General features: G+C 45.0%; 1 protein-coding gene across 16 annotated transcripts in view; it reads left to right on the forward strand.

The window, feature by feature from the left end:
* LOC123757969 (smallish) overlaps positions 1 to 13,358 on the forward strand; it is a 174,472-nt gene that overhangs the window by 53,905 nt on the left and 107,209 nt on the right. For 12 of the 16 annotated variants that reach the window (XM_045741983.2, XM_045742069.2, XM_045742126.2 and 9 more), the window contains exon 1: positions 11,764 to 11,958. The exons of the other annotated variants lie outside the window; for them this stretch is intronic. The gene's annotated coding sequence lies outside the window, so the exon portion shown is untranslated. Of the gene's footprint in view, positions 1 to 11,763; positions 11,959 to 13,358 lie in introns of those variants that run through there. 16 annotated transcript variants of the gene reach the window in all.

Genomic DNA, 13,358 nt, shown 5'->3' on the forward strand with positions numbered 1-13,358 from the left:
GAAAGTAGAGTGAGAATATTATCTTGGAGCGTTAATGGGTTAAAATCTAGTGCGGTGGATGTACACTATTATACTCTTAGATAGTACTATATTAACCTGATATGTTACATGGGATTCTTGTATTTGTACTCACTGAATTTGTGCGCCCCTTGAGGGACTTGAAGTATGGGAAGGGGTAGAAATAGCCTAAGCTAATCTTTGATTTTTTTTTTTTTTTTTTTTTTTTTTAACTTGTCTCAATAAACCTACTTGAACTTGGAAGACCATTATGTATTAAAGTGTCAAATTATGGATAACCATAGAAATAAGGAAATAAGTAGTGTACCACTTCAAATTGTTTGGATGTGTGATAATGATATGATAGACAGAATACTTAGGAACTACAAGAATTTTGCCCCAATGATTGTAACACTTACTATATTAATATGCAATGTTAAATGTTGTATTGTGATTTGTGTATCTGTACTCACTGAATTTGTGCGCCCCTTGAGGGACTTGAAGTAGAGGGGGGTAGAAATAGCCTAAGCTACTCTATCCCTTTGAGATGTATTTTTTTCTTGTCTCAATAAACATACTTGAACTTGAACTTGAAGGGGTACATGACTGGAGCCTGTGTCACCACTGGCAGCCTGGGAGGGAGTAAACGACTGGAGCCTGTGTCACCTCTGGGAGCCTGGGAGGGGTACATGACTGGAGCCTGTGTCTCCTCTGGTAACCTGGGAGGGGGTACATGACTGGAGCCTGTGTCACCTCTGGCAGCCTGGGAGGGGGTACATGACTGGAGCCTGTGTCACCTCTGGCAGCCTGGGAGGGGGTACATGACTGGAGCCTGTGGCACCTCTGGTAGTCTGGGAGGGAGGGGGGGGATATGTGGCTGCAGCCTGCGATAACCAACTTGGAACACAGTGGTCATGTTATCTGTGTGTTATCTCTCGGGATTAAGGTTGAACTGATATCAGCGTTCAGGAATGTTGCTGTTGCGCAATACTTGCGCGCCGACACGCTGTAAATGTCATACGTTTCTTTCACGATATTTGACGTATTCTCTCTTCCCGCGGGTTAGAATAATGTTACATCGCCCATATTAGGACGCCAGTGAACCGAACCAGTCTATACGCCGCACCAGCACCGCCAAGAAATACCTGATCGACTTGGCTGTGATGGCTACGCCAAACATATATAATCAAACACAACAATCCGGTCGATCAGAGCGTCAGCTAGCAGGTCACCTTAAAAAAAAGGCCACGAGTACACAGATTTCCGCGACTACCTCACAGGGTGGTTGGTGCTGAAGGGTAGGTAATTAGAACATGTTTCTAACCAGTCCGGACTACATATACCATATCGGGAATCTTTCTTACGAAGCATTAAAAGCATCCAAGTTGTACAGTGTTGATTGATTTTAATTAAACTTCACTAATGAACAGGAGAAAATCATTTTTTTTAATAAAATAGGGAAATAGGGTACCACCTTTGGCTGGAAAAAGGAGACCCATAGCCTCGGAGGAAAGCGCACACTAAGCATTAGAAGGGATTTGTAGGTCTCCAATGCCGTTCCCATGTTCTTTTGTCCTGCCTCCCTCCCCCTTTCCTTTTGTGTTTTGTTTTCTTTTATTAGATATTTAAAGGTTACAAGTCGTACATTGCTTAATACAATGAGTGTTTAAAGGTTATGGATCTCTTGGAGCTCCTCCGCTTCCGGACAGGAACCGAGGACGCAGCAGGTGTTTTCCCCTCTGGATCGCCACACTGAGACGCTGAAACAAGAAACTGGCAGCTCTTGGGTCTCTGTTGATGTCAAAGAGCCTGGCACACCATTGTATGAGAGCCCAAGGCACTCCTACCCCAGGGATAATAAGAGAATAGGCAGAGTGTAATAGGTACTCTGAGAGAGAACTCTATCAACATCAGAGGCCCGAGACTGTTCAACACGCTTCCACTACACATAAGGGGCATAACTGGCTGACCCCTCAGTGTTCAAGAGAGAACTTGATAAACACCTCCAAAGATACTTGATTAACCAGGCTATGATTTATTCGTCAGGCTGCGAGCAGCAGCGTCCAACAGCCTAGTTGACCAGTCCAGCAACGAGGAGCCTGAGCTGAGTGGACAGCGCTCGGGATTTGAAGTCCTAAGGTTTCGAGTTCGATCCCCGGTGGAGGCGGATGCAAATGGGCAAAATGTCTTTCATCCTGATGCCGCTGTTCATCTACCAGTAAATAAGTACCTGGGAGTTAGACAGCTGCTACGGGCTACTTCCTGGGGATGTGTAACAAAAAGGAGGCCGGGTCGAGGACTGGGCCGCGGGGACGCTAAGCCCCGAAATCATCACATGGTAACCGCAAGCTAAGTAAGGAAGGTAAGGGGACCGAGCGTCTCGGACGCTTTGGAAACAAAGGTGTATTGGTCTCCTGTACTTGATCGAGTTTTGCACTTCCCGGTGGGTGGCCGTACCCAACTGCCTGATCAGCACGGAGTGTGTGTTGGAGTCAGCAAGGGTGGATACACACATGGTTAGTCCCCCACCAGCTGTTTGTCCCTCTTTCAGGGGTATATTGTGATGCCATCTGGGCGAAGTGTGGGATCGTCCGGGTTTTGGTCCGTTAGGATGCGAGGTTCTCTCTCTGCTGGGCACTGAGCTGAAGCAAGGCACCTCATGATGTCATTAACATCGTTGTGTCTTGCTTGCCAGCTCTTGAAGCTCCCGCAGTGCATATAATATAAAATAAAATGGTTTGCGATTCGTTCCAAGACAGATCTCTGGGACTGTGCATAAAAACTAAGCAGTGATGTGGTTGTTGATACGGCTACCGGTCAGGTATTTGGATCATATTTATGTAGAGTAGTGTGCTATTTGAATGCTGGTTCTTTGGGCGTTGTTCCACATGAATCCCGGGTAATGTAACGAATAATTACTGCCCGAAACGCTTTGCGTAATAGTGGCTTTAGGCATTGTATGTACTAGCTCTATCTATAAATTCAGCAATATTTGTATCACCCCTTGTATGTATGTATTTTACCTGAATAAACATTTGAATTTAGAATTTGAATTTAATAACACAGGCTAGATAGCCAAAGGTGAAACATTTCGTACTAGAAATATAATGGCCTATTATGATGAACCAGAACTAACTGTACCTAGCATAACTGCTCGTAACTTAGCCTAGTCCGTGACAGTGTATTGAACAAAACAAAACAAATCAAACGAAAATAAAAGCAGCTGCTAGGTTGCCGGTCAGTGCTCGTATACACTTTGCATTGATTTCGCAGTGTTTGCTTCTTGTTTACAAGTTAAGCAGCTGGTCAGTGGTTAATTTACGAGAGTTTGGAAAACCTGGAGAGTATGTTGAACAATCGCGAGTGATAATAGTTGGTGTTCAAGTATGACGTGTTTTGTTCAGTAGTTCTTGCGGTGCTGTGTGTTCCCCTGGGGGGTCCGTGTTCCCCTGGGGGGGGGTCCGTGTTCCCCCGGGGGGCCCGTGTTCCCTACCTGTCACTGCCGTGTCCACACTATGGTCCCCAACGTAAGCATTACTTGGTGCTATGCAAAATATCCACGTTTTCTCAGCATTTGTTGGTTAGGCTAGGTGGGTGGTTTGTGTTCGTGCGTTGCTGGTTTGGTTAGAACGGTGGATTTTGTACGTTGTGGCGAATCGAGAGAACAACAGGCTGGTCGACCCACTGTACCGGCTCGGCGTGAAATGGAAAGTTGTCTTGGCTGGTCTGCCCGCATGGTAACTTTGGTGGTGGGTGTTGCCGTTTTCATTAGGCTGTGTTTGGTGGGGGGGGGGGGGGGGGGTTGACCGGTCAGTACGATTTGGTGGCCAGTTTTTGACCGGCTATGGGGGGTTGTGGGGGGGGAGGGGTTCTGGTTCCGCCTCTTTGAATCGGCTTAATAATAGACGGAAGTTCCCGGACGAGTATTTTTTTTTTCTTTTTCTTGTTCAAAGAGGATATCCAGAGGTGTATGGAATCTGCCTGTTCTTAGGTCTGAGTTCACGCCACAAACTTAAAAACTTGTTTGCACATGAAACCTTATTTGGAAAGTTAAGTTATCTAGCTATACAACTGGCTTTTGTGGTGGAAAGTAAACGGTGGGTAGACCAGCAACGTTGTGGGGGCGTCGGCGTCAGTTGAGCCGTCGGCGTCGCTCAACGCGCAAGAACAGTGTGTCCTTGCACCTTTGAGTGTCCATCTGTAGAATTTGTATTTGTTCGTCATTTCTGGGAAACAGCAGAATAATTTTTTTTAGGAACTTGTTAAAAATATATTTTGTTTTGCTGTGTGCAAGTTGATCGCTGCAACGTAGTTCATCCTTGTTAAGCAGAAGCCAACTGTGGTCAGTTGCGTCTTGTGGAGGGGCGCCAGGTTTTTACTCCTGTTAACAGCTTCATTTAGCGAGCTCTCGCTTAACGGGGCCAGCGCTTATTATTTAAGTGTGCTAGTTTACGGCTTTAACCTGTTTTTCCGTCAGGTTAAGCCGTCTTTTTGGTTCTGGAGTAAATTGTTAATTGTACCTTCTGATTTGTGTCTGTGGGGATACCGTTCCTATCAATGATAGCTCATAAAACGCAGGAAAGTGTCTTGAACGATATTATTGTTAGGAACGTTATCCCCACACACACACAAATTAGAAGATACAATTAACAATTTACTACAAAAACAAGAAGACCGCCAACTTACTTATGAAAAACTCTCCAGACACCAAACAGAACGCCCTTAAGAGACTAACGTGGTCTATGCCTTCACATGCCCACTTGGGGACTGTCAGCCCCAAAGATCTAAGTATATAGGCAAGACAACAACGTCTCTCTAGGCGATTAACAATGCACAAGCAACAATGCACAAGCAACAGGGCTCCATCAAGGCGCATATAATCTCCACACACAACCAGATGGCTATTGGGCTCCATCATATCTACATTTGAAACTGTGTATGGACTCTGCCTCCACAGCATCATTTCCTAATGCATATCATTTAATTATTCTAACACTAAAAAAAAGTTCTTTATGATGCGTCTCCATCACCGTCTCGGCTACATTTGGGTACTAGATTTCCACCCCTGTGTTTCCTAGTGCGTGTTTCCCCGTGTTAAATAAACTGGCTTTATCTACCCTATCAATTTCTCTTAGAATCTTGTATGTGGTGATCACGTCTCTCCTAACTCGTGTCTTCCAGCGACGTGAGGTTTAGTTCCCGTAATCTTGTAGCTCATACCCCTCAGCTCGGGAACTAGTCTGGTGACATACCTCTGAACCGTCTTCAAATTTAGTCTTTGTGCTTGACGAGATACGGACTCCATGCTGGAGCTGCATACTCCAGGAATTGGTCTGACATATGTGGTATACCAGTTCCTGAATGATTCCTTACACAAGTTTCTGAAGGCCTTTCTTATGTTGGCTAACCTGACTGTTTGTTGTTGTTATAGATTGTTACTCGGAACAAGTTCCAAGTAGCACGGGCTATGGTGAGCCCGTAATGGACTGGCACAGGAGCGGTGCTGCTAACCTGGCATATGCCGCTGATGATATCCTCTTGAAGTGGGTTTCAGGGAAGAGGTCTGGCGTGAGGTCATCCCGGAGGTAGAAACGCTTTGGCTGTATGGAGTTAGCGATGAGGTCTCGGGGAAGAACCTTTGCTGCCTTTGGCTGGCGCTGGCGAGATGTGTGTGAAAATAAATGTTTAAAAATACTCTATACACACGTATACAACATGAGTTGCCAAGCGCCCTTTATAACTCGCTTGTTTCGGGCTAAGTAAGAGGCGCTTCTGGCAGACAGTGTTAACATTAGCTTAAAATGCAGGCGATGAGTCACAATATGATATCACAATTAAAATGAGGCGATGAGGCTAAAGTAAGTTGACCAGACCACACACTAGAAGGTGAAGGGACAACGACGTTTCGGTCCGTCCTGGACCATTCTCAAGTCGATTGTGAATTGGCTTAAAACTGTAGGTGGGCTAAATGATGTGTAAGGGAGAGGCACGTGCGTGTTTGGGGAGGGAAGCAAGCAGGTGTGTGTGTGTGTGGATGGGTGGAGGCGGGTGTGTGGATGGGTGGAGGCGGGTGTGTGGATGGGTGGAGGCAGGAGGCGAGTGTTGGAAGTGGATGTAGTGTTGGGGTGGAGGAGCAGGTTTGGGTGAAAGTGTGTGAGCAACTCCTTACACAAATGAGAATGGTGCTCTTACCTCATTACCTCTTACCTGCTGGGAATGAGCTCCAGCTCTCGGTACCCCGCACATGACCTCTGTGACCTATCATACATACATACATACATACATACATACATACATACATACATACATACATACATACATACATACATACATACATATATATGTGTGTGTGTATATATATATATATATATATATGTCGTACCTAGTAGCCAGAACGCACTTCTCAGCCTACTATGCAAGGCCCGATTTGCCTAATAAGCCAAGTTTTCATGAATTAATTGCTTTTCGACTACCTAACCTACCTAACCTAACCTAACCTAACTTTTTCGGCTACCTAACCAAACCTAACCTATAAAGATAGGTTAGGTTAGGTTAGGTAGGGTTGGATAGGTTCGGTCATATATCTACGTTAATTTTAACTCTAATAAAAAAAAATTGACCTCATACATAATGAAATGTGTAGCTTTATCATTTCATAAGAAAAAAATTAGAAAAAATATATTAATTCAGGAAAACTTGGCTTATTAGGCAAATCGGGCCTTGAATAGTAGGCCAAAAAGTGAGTTCTGGCTACTAGGTACGACATATATATATATATATATATATATATATATATATATATATATAATATATATATATATATATATATATATATATATAATATATATATATAATATATATATATTATATATATATATATATAATATATATATATATATATATAATATATATATAATAAAGCGGTTACTTGTTAATCGTTCCGCTTTAATGCATTAACGAATGGTGCCAGATTTCTGCCAGATCTTTCAACCTGTTCACTATTATTTAGTTAAAGAGTTGTAGGCTCTGGTCTTGGCGACTATAGGCCTATGTCGTCTGAGATTTGTTGCACTGCTTCTTCTTTATGATGTATAGGCCTTCTCTTCTTTATGATGTATAGGCCTTCTCTTCTTTATGATGTATAGGCCTTCTCTTTATGATGTATAGGCCTTCTCTTCTTTATGATGTATAGGCCTTCTCTTCTTTATGATGTATAGGCCTTCTCTTGTTAGGTCGCCTGTTCATCTTCCTGCTTGCTCTTTTATTGCTTTTTTTTCTCCACGCCTGCACGCGTGTCGGGGGCATATTAGGTGAGATCGGGGAGGTTGAGCTCCAGCTCTTGATGCTGTCTCATCTTTTTCGGTCGTCTGTTATAAGTTAACTTTGTTATATCTACTTTTTAATCCAGTAGGGAATCCGATTAGATTCCAATCCCTGACTGACTGACTGAAAACATTCTACAAGTTCCTCTTGGCTTGGTGATTGCTTGGACAAGAGCTTAACGCTGACGTTGCATGCTCAAGGATTGGTCTCACATGCGTGGTGTCCCCGGGATGCCTCCATTTCAAATTCCTGAAGGCAGGCCTAATGCTTGGTTACCCTCTTGCAGTGATTTCAGGGCTCAACGTTGCCGCGGCCCGGTCCTCGACCAGGCTTCACCCTGTAAGCACTGTCTGTATTTTCCGGGTTTTGTGCTCGTGAGGAACCTGACGTTGGGGTCATGTGTACTGCAGAGTGCTGCTTTCCCCCACACACCTGCCACGGTCCACACACCTGCCACGGTGGCTTTAAAGGTACAGTGTTGCCTCCAGCCTCCTTACGGGCTATTCATGCCCGTGTCACCTCTTGGGTGGCTTAATCTTTATCAATCAATCAATCCAGCCTCCACCAACCATCTTCATTGCTGGGATTGAGCGCCAGGAACCGCTTCTTGTACCAAGCCTGCAACCTGTCTAAATCTTGATACGGTTTCTTGAAATCGCCGTCTGGTCCTGTCATTTGCTATCAGCTTTACATTCTAAATAAATATTGACATGTAAGACTACGTAAGACTGCACTCCTCGGGTTCTAAAAGTTTATACGCCTCCGGGAAGAATTGGCCCCAGAGCAGACCTTTGTTACAGCTGTCCTCGGAGACGTTTCATCTTGCACCACGACCCTCTGACTTTACTCTTTTTTTTCAGATGCCGTTTCACCCACTGTACCAAGTTTCGTGTATTATTGCCTATATCTTTATTTTTAATTTTTAAGCCTCTGTGTAGTTCAGGAAAATGGAGTCTGTTCGGTCCGCTCTTTCCTCTTTGGTTTCGCAATAACAGTCTCTCTTCCCCGCTACCATGCTCAGCATCCGTGCATTACCTTCCCTCACCACCTTACTCTGCTGGCTTGACACATGTCGCAATCACCAAGGAAACTTGGCTTCCAGAGTTAAATCACTCGAGAAATCCATACTTGTGTAAAAGGAGGAAATGTATATGTTTATCTCTCAGAATGTTCGGTAATATGTTTATTGTTTGTGATGTGTGTCTATGTATGTACTAACACGATGTACTGAACGGGGTGAGGATAGCTTGAGCTACCTTATCCCTTTGCGTGTATTTTACAACAATAAACTTATTTCAATTCAAGAAATCTAAGTCCTTTTGCTTGGTGTATTTCCCTCGGGGCATTGGTAAACCATGGATCCTTTTTTATATAGTTTCTTCCTATTTGTTTCGTGTCCTTAGTGAGCAACAACAGAAGTCTGCAGGATTACCACCTACATCTTTCGACAAAAAGCTAACGCAGAGTGTAGTGGACAGCCTGGTGGACCAAACTCTCTCACGTCAAGCCTGGCCTCGGGCCGGGCTTGGAGTAGAACAACTCCCAGAACCCCATCAACCAGGTATCAATCGGGAGATGAACCATGACAAAGAAACAAAAGCATGAACGGGGAACTCGTCCTGATTGTGGCAAAATTGCCGGGATTAATATATGAGGAGAACTACTTAGGACTTGTACTGTATTAAATTAAATATTACTATGCAAAATGAATCCAACTAAAGTCCCTAGCTAGGATTGTAAATCGTAGCTCCTCTGGTCCTAATGACAGACTGTGGGCTGTAAGGGGCAGGTGGGTCCTTGAGGGTGAATGGTGAAGTTGATTGAAGATCTACAATCCACTTGCAGACAATTCAACACATCAGCTTGTACTGTTTATACGAGGATAAGATTAAATAACTCTATAACTGTTCTATAACTGAACACTGGTTCTGTTTAAATCAAGGATCTTAACATGTACATAGTTCAGTCTAGTTCTATAATTACAACAGGCAATATTCACATACTAATAAACACAACAATTTGTATTATAGAGGTATAATATATAAATATGCAATTCAAGGACCTTAACTGTGGTTCAAGTACTGGTATCTAGGTACAAGAATTTATGTTCATTATGATAAACTTATATGATAAATTATAGATAACTTTGCTATGGTTAACTTTATGTATATGATAAATTATATATGCAGGTATATATAATTGATCATATATATACCTGTATATATATATGATCAGTTATCATAAATATATACTGGTATTTATGACGTGGCTGCTAGCAGCCGTGTGTGTGTGTGTGTGTGTGTGTGTGTGTGTGTGAGAGAGAGAGAGAGTAAAATTGGGCGGTCGATAAGCCTTTTGACGGAAGTGTTGCCACAGTGAACGTTTGATTTTGAAGCATTCTGTGCCAGATAGTGTCAAAGCTGTTAGGACACCCACCGCTGCACTAGGCCATTGTCTAGTAGGGCTGACTGACACGTTGGGTACACATCTTGGGACCTCCTGGTGGTGGGTGGATCCGCCTTTGTGTAGAGAACGTGTGTTACTCCTCCGCTCGTCCAACTGTTTGCTGTAAGCAGTTCAGCTATTGTTCCCCGGAGAGGCTGACCATATTGGCTGGGATGGGGTCGTGAAGTCTCCGTGATGTGTCGTTCCTTCTGGGCCTGGCTTGTTGGCCACTTAGTATAACAACCCCTTCCCCCTTAATCCCCTTCCCCCTTAATCCCCTTCCCCCTTAATCCCCTTCCCCCTTAATCCCCTTCCCCCTTAATCCCCTTCCCCTTTAATCCCCTTCCCCTTAACCCCCTTCCCCCTTAAACCCTCCCCCCCCTCACCAAATAAACACTCAAAACCTAGAAATATTCGAAATTGGTCAGAGGTTAAGTATGAGGTATCAGTCCAGTATGAAAATAAAGGTCCATTAGGTTTACAACTCATAAGTCAAATTCGGATTTGTACTATTTTTTTTTAACAAGAGTTCGCTTGATTTATCTCGCTTACTGACCCGTGTTCTCGAGCTGTGACTCGAGACTGGCCTCGTTCACATTAGACTTGGTGTAAACACGCCCTAAATTACCGTAATCAAGACACCTTACCCTATCTAGACCCAACTGTGCATGAACCTCACAATATATGATTATATTATAAACGTTTTAGGAAAAGCGTTTATTTGTTACACCGCATGAAACATTGACCCAGTCGTTTGGTTCGTTTGCTGTATAAATCAAATACTGACATTAAAGCTTGGGTAAGTTAGTATTTGACTTAAAGCTTGGACTTGGAGACAAATCCCAAGTCCACGATTAGGTTAAATTTACAACTGTTAGACTTTCTGGGAATAAGTGCTAATTGGAAACAGTTTTTCAGCTGCATTTGCCAGTGATAGTCTATTTTTATAGCTGCTGGGACTAATTGGAATAGAGCAAGTAGCAGTAGGGTTACCGAGGCGGTGTCCAGTTGGTCCTCCACTATGTGTACGCTTTTGATCCTTCTTGTCTTGATGCCACTCTTCCCAAGCATAGGGGGTTGTCTAGTGGCTGTCTGTCCGGTCTTCAGCCCTCGTGTGGGCTGTACCCGGTAGTCTGTGTACCAGGCAGCTGGTGGGGGTGTCACAGAGGGCTGTACCAGGCAGCTGGTGGGGGGGGGGGTGTTACTGAGGGCTGTACCAGGCAGCTGGTGGGGGGTGTTACTGAGGGCTGTACCAGGCAGCTGGTGGGGGTGTTACAGAGGGCTGTACCAGGCAGCTGGTGGAAGTGTTACAGAGGGGTGTACCAGGCAGTACTGCGCAGTAACGCAGCGTTAAACTGATGGCTGTACGTTGCGTTATTGTGTTGTCTTGAGGGGCCCCGAGACCAGCACCTCGGCTGTGCGTGGTATAGCCAGTAGTACATTTCCTTGGTCAGTAGGCTGGGCCCGTAGCTGAGGAGGCGGCGCCGACGGGAGGTTGTAGTAGCGTGTTTGAGAGGGATGAGGTCCTGGTAGTGAGAGCTGGTCTCCAACACTCTCGTGTCCGCATAGCGACGCTAACCAGCCTTGATTTAACTTGTTCACTCTTCTATTAGTGACGTCAGCTCCAGTATCGGTCACCAGGACGTGGTCACGTTGGATCATTGGCAGGTCTCGCTCAAACTATTTCGCTAGAGTCTACACGTTGGTAGTAAAGTATAGGTGCTTGGTGGTGGTGGTGTGTACTCGCCTAGTTCTGCTTGCGGGGGTTGAGCTTTGGCTCTTTGGTCCCGCCAGTAATATACGAGGTGCGGCTAGGTGGAGTGGTGTTGGTGTGTGGTGTGGCCAGGGGGAGGGGGTGTTGTCGGGGTGGAGTGATGCCAGGAGTGTGGGGGGAGTGCAGGTAGGGTGCGCAGCTGTGTGACCAGCGAAGGTTGTGTGCTGCACCACAGATAAGATGAGGGCGATAAGAAGATTGTGGCGAGTACCTCGGTGTGGCGACCCGAGTGTGGCAGTAGCGCCCTGGCCGCCGCGGAGAACGGTTGGTGGTCGTGTTAGTGTCCATCGGGTCGGAAATAGTTCCCCCCCGAGGTGTGGAGTGTGCCACTAGACCGTTCGCTCCACCCTCCCTCGGATACGCGGCCCACCACAACGGCCATTTATCCAGGAGATTACCAGCGTCGTCACCCCTACTAGGTAATGGTGGTATATCGTAACCAAAAGTGCTCGCAGCTAGGGCACTTTGGCAGCCTACTGCCTTATCTGGAAGTTGTGGGATTACTCGCGAGTGAATGGTGCTTGGCAGGTCTGGGCATGCGGGTATGACAGTGTATTCACTCGATGTTCAAGTGGTCACACACTGCTGGGATGTCTGTAAAACTTTGTGTATTCAGAAAGTCTTGTTTAGCCACACGCAACCTGAAAGTGATGTAAACCTTCGCTGTGGACTCTTAACCTTGTGATGAGACTGAAAACATTATATAGACCAGAGACAAAGGGATAATTAAATGCATTCATAATATATTTCTAATACAAACGTATTCTAGCTGATGATTATCTCAAATATCGCAAGAATTCAGTCCAAGTGTATACAAGTACTGTATTTGTTGTTATTTATCGTGTATACACGAATTGCGTTTATGTGACTTGTTTCAGGTGACGGACCTAAGATTGGGAGGCGTCTGTGGTACTTACCTATTATATCAGTACTTACCTATCAGTGATTATGGGACGGGAGACATCTCCCGTCACGCAGGGTGCAGTCGCACCTCCACAGATCTCCAGTATCAGCTCTTGATACTGGTAATGGCTCAAAAGGGCCACCACTTACGGGCTATTCACGCCCGTACCATCTTTTGGGTGGCTTAATCTTCATCAATCGGTGATTATGGGGGTTGGCGAGGTCCAGCTCCTTAGGCCCCGCCTTGTGTCCTTACTGTACTGTTGCCTCACAACAGTACAACTGTTTGGACTTAGGCGACTCTGTAACAGTTGCCCGACCCCCCCCCCCCCCGGGTACATATTTACTGCTAGGTGAATAGGAACATTAGGTGAATGAAAACATGCTTAACCATCTATGTTCCTCCCGGAATTCAAACCAGAAAACCCCGATTGCAGGTTGAGAACAAAGCTAGCTGTACTAAAAGAACTAGTCCCCCTTAACCTACCGCCATAGCTGTGGCACTAACCTCATCTGCGCCCAGCTGCTAAACACCACAAATGGTACGGTGGAAGTGATGATATTCAAGAAGATATCCAAAATGCGGTTATTGTCCTTGTTTGTAAGTCGCCAAGAACAAGTCCTCTGCGGTTTAAAGACCAACTAAAGAAAACAGAATAGTGCTCAGTAACACCTCACAAACCCAGCCCCGAACGTCATCTTGCTTGGTGGCTTAATTTACTGCCCCTAAAATGGAAAATTGATTGATTGATGAAGATTAAGCCACCCAAAAGGTGGCATGGGCATGAATAGCCCGTAAGTGGTGGCCCTTTGGAGCCATTACCAGTATCAAGAGCATGGATCTTGATACACTGGAGATCTGTGGAGGTGCGACTGCACCCAGCGTGGTAAAAAAAAAAGGAAAATGTAGGAAATG

This window comes from Procambarus clarkii, chromosome 22, assembly GCF_040958095.1.
Source record: "Procambarus clarkii isolate CNS0578487 chromosome 22, FALCON_Pclarkii_2.0, whole genome shotgun sequence".
Classification (NCBI taxonomy): domain Eukaryota; kingdom Metazoa; phylum Arthropoda; class Malacostraca; order Decapoda; family Cambaridae; genus Procambarus; species Procambarus clarkii.